Source organism: Anser anser (assembly GCF_964211835.1).
Source record: "Anser anser genome assembly, chromosome: 3".
Taxonomy (NCBI): Eukaryota; Metazoa; Chordata; class Aves; order Anseriformes; family Anatidae; genus Anser; species Anser anser.
In genome coordinates this window covers 77,514,538-77,523,149 of record NC_139722.1, presented here as the reverse complement: position 1 = coordinate 77,523,149, position 8,612 = coordinate 77,514,538, and positions in this window count along the sequence as shown.

Below are 8,612 nucleotides of genomic sequence, written 5' to 3'. Positions count from 1 at the left end.
TATATTTTTTGTGAGAGACTTGCTGTAAGGAAATAGTTACCTCTTTTTTTCTTGATAAACTCTAAACCACAGCTGTTTGTTAGGTGATATATGACACATTATACCTGTAACATTGATGTGTGAGGAAGGGCATAATCCCTTTCTTGTTTCTCTCTGCTTTCTGCTTCTTGTGTGTGTAGGGGGCAGGGAGTGTTTTTTTTGTTGGTGGTGGTGGTGGTTTTTTTCCTGCTATAAAAGAACAGTTCCACAACATTGCTTATTAAGTTGAATATATAAACTGTGGTAACAGCATTGACGTCAGCCTTATTGTTCCATTTATCACTTGCAATTGCTCTGTTAATGCTGGTTGTTCATTCTGTGGAATTTTTGTAGTTTAGGCAATGAAAATTGGTGAATCAGTCTCACTTTTATTCCTCGTAGATCTGTCACCATTTTACTAGTCCCTAGCATCCAAGAACGTGTCAGTGTTCTTCTCAGTCTGTTCATCTCAACTTCTACTGTGCCAATACAAGTATGCTGGTAGATGGGTTGAAATCCTGGGCATTTGTTGCACGTATTTACTGAAGCTTCAATATTCCTTTGCCTGGAACACTGTGGCAGCTCTTACTTAAGAGGCAGATTTCTACACTTAAAGAGGGACACTCATTCAAAAGTTAAGTGACAAAACGTAAGAGATCTACCCCACAGTGGAATCCATAGCCTTCTTTTAGATCCTGAAGTGCCTTGTTTCCCTGCTCTGAGAGCCATATATATGTTCATGTCGTCCAATAATTGGCTTCTGAAATGACTAATAAACAATTATTGCAATAAGAACCAGATCACAGGTCCTTTTCCAATGATCAGTTTCCCATTCACCTGGCTGCAAAATCATGTCCCTTTTATATGCTTTGATTTTGGCATGAAGATTCAAATTATTTTCTGCATGGGAGATCAGGTTCTATAGGAAATGGTGGAATGATGATGGGAAATGGAGGATTCAACTTCCCTTCCCTTGACAGCACACTGTACTCCACCTACAGTCCTACTGCACACCTACTGTCCTAGATCAGTGGTTAGGATGCTGCTCATTGCAGGACTTAAGCCTTTATAGAAGGAGGCTAAGACCAGATGCTCCACATACTCTGTGTTTTTTTGTTGTTGTTGTTGTTGTTTTTTTTAATACACAGGTCATTATATAAAATATTTTTTTCCGCCAGCTTAATTTTAAAAAAAAGTAGCAGCCAATGTTGCATTTTTAAGGACCCTCTTGTTTTGTGTTATGTGCGTGAAGTATACTCCTGATATTTAATGAGATTTGTGACAACAATTCTACTTAAATCCTTAATCCACATGATTCTTGTAGGGCTCTCAGGATTCAGCATCTTATTGTAGTTTTCTAACAGACTTCTCAAAAATCAATGAGATATTAAAAAATCTAAAATGCATTATTTTAGTAGCTTCATGACTTTTAAGTCATTCTCTTCATTATAGCTAGGATGAAGAGAGAGGACTGTCACTGTCCTTTTCACAGAACCAAATAATGGTTGAGGCTGGGAGGGACCTCTGGATGTCATCTAGTCCAATCTCTCTGTTCAAGCTGGGACATCTAGAGCAGGTTGCCAAAGACCATTTCCAAACAGCTTTTGAAGATCTCCAGAAAAAGGAGTCTCCACAAGCTCACTGGACGATAAAGAAGTGTTTCCTGATGTTTAGATGGAACTTCTTGTGCTCCAGTTTAGGCCCATTGCCTCCTGGCCTGGCAGTCGGCACCACTGAAAAGAGCATGGCCCCATCTTCTTTGCACCCTCCCTTCAAGTATTTATACATCTTGATAAGATTACCCTTGAGGCCGCTCTTTTCCAGGTTGAATAGTCCTAACTCTCCTCATAGTAGAAGTGCTCCCATCCCTTGTTCATCTTGGTAGCCCTCTGTTGGACTCTTTCCAGTATGTCCATGTCTCTCTTGTACTGGGGGACCTGTAATTGGCCACAGCACTCCAAGTGCGGCCTCACCAGTGCTAACTAGAAGGGAAGGATCGCCTCTCTCAACCTGCTGGCGATACTTTACCTAAGGCAGCCAGGAATACTGCTAGCCTGGTGAGTGGTACGGGAACGTTGCCGACTCAAGTTCTACTTGGTGTCTCCCAGGCATCCTAGGTCCTTTTCTGAAGAGCTGGGTGTCCCCCTCAGTGTATGGGTGCATGGGGCTGTTCCTTCCCAAGTGCAGGACTCTGCACTTCTCCTTGTTGAAGCTCATAAGATTCTTGTCAGCCCACCCCTCCAGCCTGTCAAGGTCCTTCTGGATGGCTGGATGGCCTCTGGTGAGTCTGCCACTACCCTCAGTTTCATGTCATCTGTGAATTTCCAGGTGGTGCACTCTACTCCATCATTCTGATCATTAATGCAGATGTTAAATAAGACTGGACCCAGTACTGATGCTGGGGTGCTCTGCTCATTACTGGCCTCCAACTATATTTTGCACCACTGACCACTAACCTCTGGGTCCAGCCATTCAGCCAATTTTTGATCCACCTCAATATCTGCTTATTTGCCCATAAATGAACAGCTTCTCTATGAGATTCTTATGGCAGACAGCATCAAATGCCTTACTAACAATGTCCACTGCTCCCCCCTCAACCATTAGGTGATTTCATTATGGAACCTTATCAGGTTGGTCAGGCATGACTTCTCCTTGGTGAATCATTATCTACTCATGATGATTTTCTTCTTCTTCATGTGCCTAGAAATGGTTTCCAGGATTAGTTTTAATATTTGGGTTTCATGGTTCTTCAGATCATTTTGCTGTTATCACTCACTCTTGCAAACATCAGGGAGTGAAAAACAGTGAGTGAATTTGTTTCTCTGGAGCAGCATTTAAAGCTGTCAAGGGGCAACAGGAGTTCTGGTAATTTACATCTGAACAGGGAAGAGCCTTTCCAATTAATCTACAGATTTTTGTTCCTTCTCCCCCACTGTTAGAATATTTCAAGACAGTTTATCCGAATCTGTAGCTCCCTTTTTATCTAACAATAGATTATAAACAGAACTATTGCTTGGAATGTTTTAGAAGAATCATGCAAGGACCACAAGTTGCTCAAAAGTCTGCAATTCAAGTAATCTGAGGACGCTGAAAAAAGTTTCCAGAGATGTGTGGTTAATATTCATCATTATGAGCATTTTTTCCAACATGACTAAAAAGCTTTTAGGCCAGTCTTGCATTCCTGCTCACCTAATCCAAACGATGACACTGTGCAATCAGTCATAGTGAACGGAGTGTGCTTTGTAAGCAGTCAACACTTCTCATTTTCTGAGCCCAGTCCAGGTCCACTCGTCACTTATCTCCTGAGAAACATGGCATTCCCCTTCTTGATTTCTGCTGTCTGTCACTGCTTTGTAAATCACAACTTGAAAGTACTCTCTGATAAGTACAGAATAATCTCTGTCACTGTCAAGAGTTTCACTTGTGGTCATTTTTGTTTCTGTTTCTTTCCTTAAAGATATCTTTATATAAAGAAGAATAAATAATGATATTTATTCCTTTGGGAGAACGGGGCACGTATGTGTTATTTAATACTGACTGGTAGAGTTGTAATGGATACCAAGTGTAAAATAGTCTGAAATTGCCAGTAAGGGACTAGGCAACACCCAGAGACAAAGCAGAAGCACAACTGAGCAAGAAAAAACAACCAGGGCCCTGCCAGCACCAGGGGCTCCCCAGGGACTGGTGACTGGTGGGGGATCCCCATGGGGCCCTCCCAGTGCAGGGCCTGGCAGACAGGCCCTGTCCCACCATGCCACCAGGAGCAGGCGGCCAGGGGCACCAGGGCAGTCCCAGCCCCAGGCATTGAGCGCCTCCTTGGGGACAAGACCAGGCCAAGGCCAGGCCTGGATATGGGCCTGTGGGTGGGGGGCTGGATAAGCAGCAAATAGCTATGTCCCTATCAACAGGAACATGGTATTGTTGCTTGTACAATGCCATAGGTATGTGAGGCATTTTATAGGCAAAGAGTGAGATAAATTTAAGTACAATGTGCAAGGCAGGTGGTTTCACATAGCTGAGCACCATGGGCTGCGCTCCTCAAGCAGTGGTCTGTGGCCAAGCTCTATCAACACCACACCACAGTGGCCACCAAATAAGTTTGGAAAGGAGAAGGCCACTGGCCACTTACAGTCAACATTCAGGAAGTTTCTGTGCTATTGTCTCATCTGAATCTGATACTGATTTGCTAACTGTCTTCCTAATCTTCATATGCTATCTGGAGAGCCAGTGTAGGCTGGCATGCAGAGAAACCTGGGTTCATTGCATCCAGAGGGACAGAAGAGGCTAGATGTAATGAGGCTATGGCTTCTGGCCCCTGTGCATGGCAGAACCTCACTACTGCTCGGGCCTTAGTTTCCTATTCCAGCCATTGATAACTGCCTTGGAAGATTGGTGACCCATTCAAAAGAGGCTTTGGGTATTAATGGGAAGATGGCAATGTATGCAAAGTAAGAATAAGAGGGACTCCTTGTCAATGAAATCACATAAATATAAGGCAAAACCAACTTCCTTGCTTGTACATTATGGTTCCACTAATGGTATTGTTGTGTCCAGGGCCTAACATGAGAAAGGAAAAAAATGAAGGTATGCTTCTGATCTTACCAGCAACTGGGCTTAGAGGTCACAGCTCCTGCTCTAGTATGACATCTTCAAAAGCTGGGACATCCTATCACAAAAGAAGGCGAAATCTGATCTCCCTCACTAACACCTAGTCTAGATTACTGGAGTCTTTGATTTGGTCAGAATTCAGCAACAGCAGTCACAGAATCACAGAATCATCTAGGTTGGAAGAGACCTCCAAGATCACCTAGTCCAACCTCTGACCTAACACTAACAAGTCCTCCACTAAACCATATCACTAAGCTCTACATCTAAACGTCTTTTAAAGACCTCCAGGGATGGTGACTCCACCACTTCCCTGGGCAGCCCATTCCAATGCCTAACAACCCTTTCAGTAAAGAATTTCTTCCTAACATCCAACCTAAACCTCCCCTGACGCAACTTTAGCCTATTCCCCCTCGTCCTGTCACCAGGCACACGGGAGAACAGACCAATCTCCACCTCGCTACAGCCTCCTTTAAGGTACCTGTAGAGTGCAATAAGGTCATCCCTGAACCTCTTCTTCTCCAGACTGAACAATCCCAGCTCCCTCAGCCACTCCTTGTAAGACTTCTTCTCCAGACCCCTCACCAGCTTCTATCTGGCTAGCACGGAGACATTTACTCCATGGGCAACAGTGACTACCAGTTTCTGCTAAGTTCGTATACAAAGACAGCCATCATTCAAGAGCTCTTTTCTATTGTCAGAATTTACTTTGCAAGTGACAAAGGCTGGAATTGCTAGACTGAAAAACAATTCAGCTTACCCTAATTCTTGGGGCAAGGTATATCCCTACCTAGCTAATTTTAATTCATAATTGTTTTCTCAACAAGTGTTGGTTTGAGAGGAACCATTACTGATCAGAGATCTTTATGATGAAACTAATGAAATGGGTGTTATGTCCACCTCAGCTCAGTTCATCTGGAAAGAAAGAAAATCCTGCTGGTGAAGTAGATCACACAAGTAAAGATAAGTCGTAACAAAGATAGATCTGTAATACAGACCACAGTATGACCTATCTTTCCTCAAAAGAACTACATTTCAGTACACTTCCCATGCAATTTTATACAAGTTTACACAAGCACTGATGCCCATGCCTATGAATCAGTGGTGTGCAATCTTGGAAAAAAAAAAAAACAAAAGGATGAATTGAGGGGGTACAGTGGAGGAACACTATAACTGTTCAGAAAAACTCTTTTTAATTATATAAGGAGAAGAACTGTGAGGGAGCAAAGATATGATTCATAGCTTTAAACTCAAATGTTCCTGGGAATGGATGTATTTGGCAAATACCTGATGTTCACATTGTTGAATGGATGTTGAAAAACTGGACAGGATAACACAGCAGGCTGCCCAAATGATTCAAAGATTTGAGAAAAAATCTAGAGGAAGCTTGAGAGGTATTTTGCAGTACCTGCAAAGGAAAAAAATACTGGGCACCTATGGATTCTTATAAAAAGCGTAACAAAATAAAAACCAAACAAATACAACAGATAAATTCAAATCAGAAAGCAAGCATATATATATATATATATTATAGTGAAGATGATTCAATCAATGGAACAAAATAAAAAAAAAAAATGAAAAAAAAAGTAGAAGATTATGCACTTGTCATGCCTGCATAATACTCTCTTCTACTACCCCAAATGAGGTTGTAGCGAGGTTGGGACTGGTCTCTTTTCCCAAGGAACGACAGGAGAAGAGGAAATGGCCTCAAATTGCACCAGGGGAGGCTTAGGTTGGATATCAGGAAAAATTTCTTCACTGAAAGGTCTCTGAAGCATTGGAGCAGGCAGCCCAGGGAAGCAGTTGAGTCACCATCCCTGGAGGTATTTATAAGCTGTGTAGATGTGGTGCTTAGGGACATGGTTGTTTGGTAGACTTGGTAGTGCAAGGTAAAGATCTTTTCCAACCTGAATGATTTCATGTTTCTATGTTTCTATCATATTGGAAAATATGATTTAATCAAAACCAAGTTATTGGGATCAAAGCAGGAATAATTTAATAGACTTTAATGCGCCATGATATATGGGAAATAATATGAGATGATTTGATGATGTGTGTTGACCAAACTGTCTATTAGTCTAGCTGATCTTTTTTTGGGACCATCAGAGTAATACATGACTTTGAATGATGTGGTACGTTTGTCATGATACTCCGTAACCTGCAAAGAGGATTTGATTATTCTTTCTGAACTTTTACATTATCTGAGTGAAAGCAAAATGTCTCTTCCTTCTACCAATCAACAAAAAACACATTTGGGAAAAAAGGAGAACTTAAATAACTACAGGATCTTGTATTCTTGAATCAATTACAGCAGATTAATTCAACTGCATGTTTGTAAATTTAATGTTTTGGTGCACGTGGAATTATTTACAGCATAAAATAAACTAGAGTAATTAATGTGGTGTGTTTTTTTTTGTTTTTTTTTTTTTGTTTTTTTTTAGTCATAGGAAAATACTGTGTATTAGTAACTAAATACACATTTATAAAAATAAATGGCTTCTTACCAACTATTTTGGAGCTCTGATTTGAGACAGATATTGCACCTTTTTGAGAAGCAGCTTTCAGAGTGTCCCTTCCCCCTTCTTCTTGTCTTCTGATAACTGTATATATTTATATTTACCATGTGATTTGTTAGCTTGTTTTATAAATTCTGCAGAACTTAACCCAAAATATTAGAGAATCTAAGTAAATTCTTTCCCTAGTGTAAACACACATATCTGTAAACAACAATGTAGAAATCAATTCCTTTTGTGATATTTCACTAATGGTATTTAAATTTCATGCTACTATGTCGTTGACATTCTTTGACCAACATAATAACACATAATTTAAAAGATAAATTAACTAAATAGGAACACCAATGGTAATTAAATGTTGCAGTCTATGGTGTAATATTAATCCTAAACTATAGTGGAAATGAGTGAAAGCTCATTTCCTAGAAGTTTTAGGCCTTGATGAGTTCTGCCTCCTAGAAGGTAAGCAATCAGTGGACCAAAGCCCAGCCATTTCAATTCACGTTCCCACTCAGAATTCATTGGCTTTCTAGTGATAATCTGCCTCTAGGTTAATAAATGCTGAGATCACAAAATGCAAACTAATAACTTATGATCTCATTTTTCTGATTCATATGGGTTCAAAATCTGTTAACTTTGTCTCTCTAAGTTTAATATCAAGTCAACCCTTACTGGCCAAATCACTCAAGGTTTGTGCCAAAGCAAATATAATCTGTCTCCCACGGCTGGCATACTGTTGGCTTAAAAGCATAAAGCTGGCATACAATTTATATCCTGTGTTCTGAATAGTTGCTCTGAAATATAATTGACTGTGTACCCAGGTCTGATTTTTTCATCGAATGTTTATATCTTGATGATCTGGCAGTACACAGATTTGATGAGAGTGGCTTGAAAGCCACAGATACTTCTGATATCTTAACTAGTTTGCAAGTTTGCAGTTGAAAAAAAAAAACAAAGCAAAACAAAACAAAACACAAAAAAAAACCAAACAACCACCAACCAACCAACCAAAAAAAAAAAAAAATAAACCAACCCTGTCACTTTGGTCCTAAAAGATAAGCTGTAGTTTAATTTATGGAGTTGGATAAACTATATAGGAAGTTTCACATTGACTTCATGGGTTCACTTTCTCCTACACAAACAAACCCAGTGATTAGTGATAGCTCTGTGATTCTGCTTGAACTCTTAGAAACATCTGGCCTTTTACAGTTTCCTGATAGAAATCAGGCATTTTTGCCTTGGTATATGGTAACATAGCATGTTATTGTAATGACTTAATTACCCACAAAGCAAGGTGATGGGCTTACAAAATAGCCATAAAACATTTGGAGTCTGGGTGGAAAAAATTACAGCTGGGGAAAAGATCAAACAAGGGCTTGTTTTCCCTTTCTTTCTCTTCTTGAAAACACTCATGGTAAATAATACTTGAAAGACCTTAACATACAAGAAATCTTAATCTGCCATTTCAGTTATGAT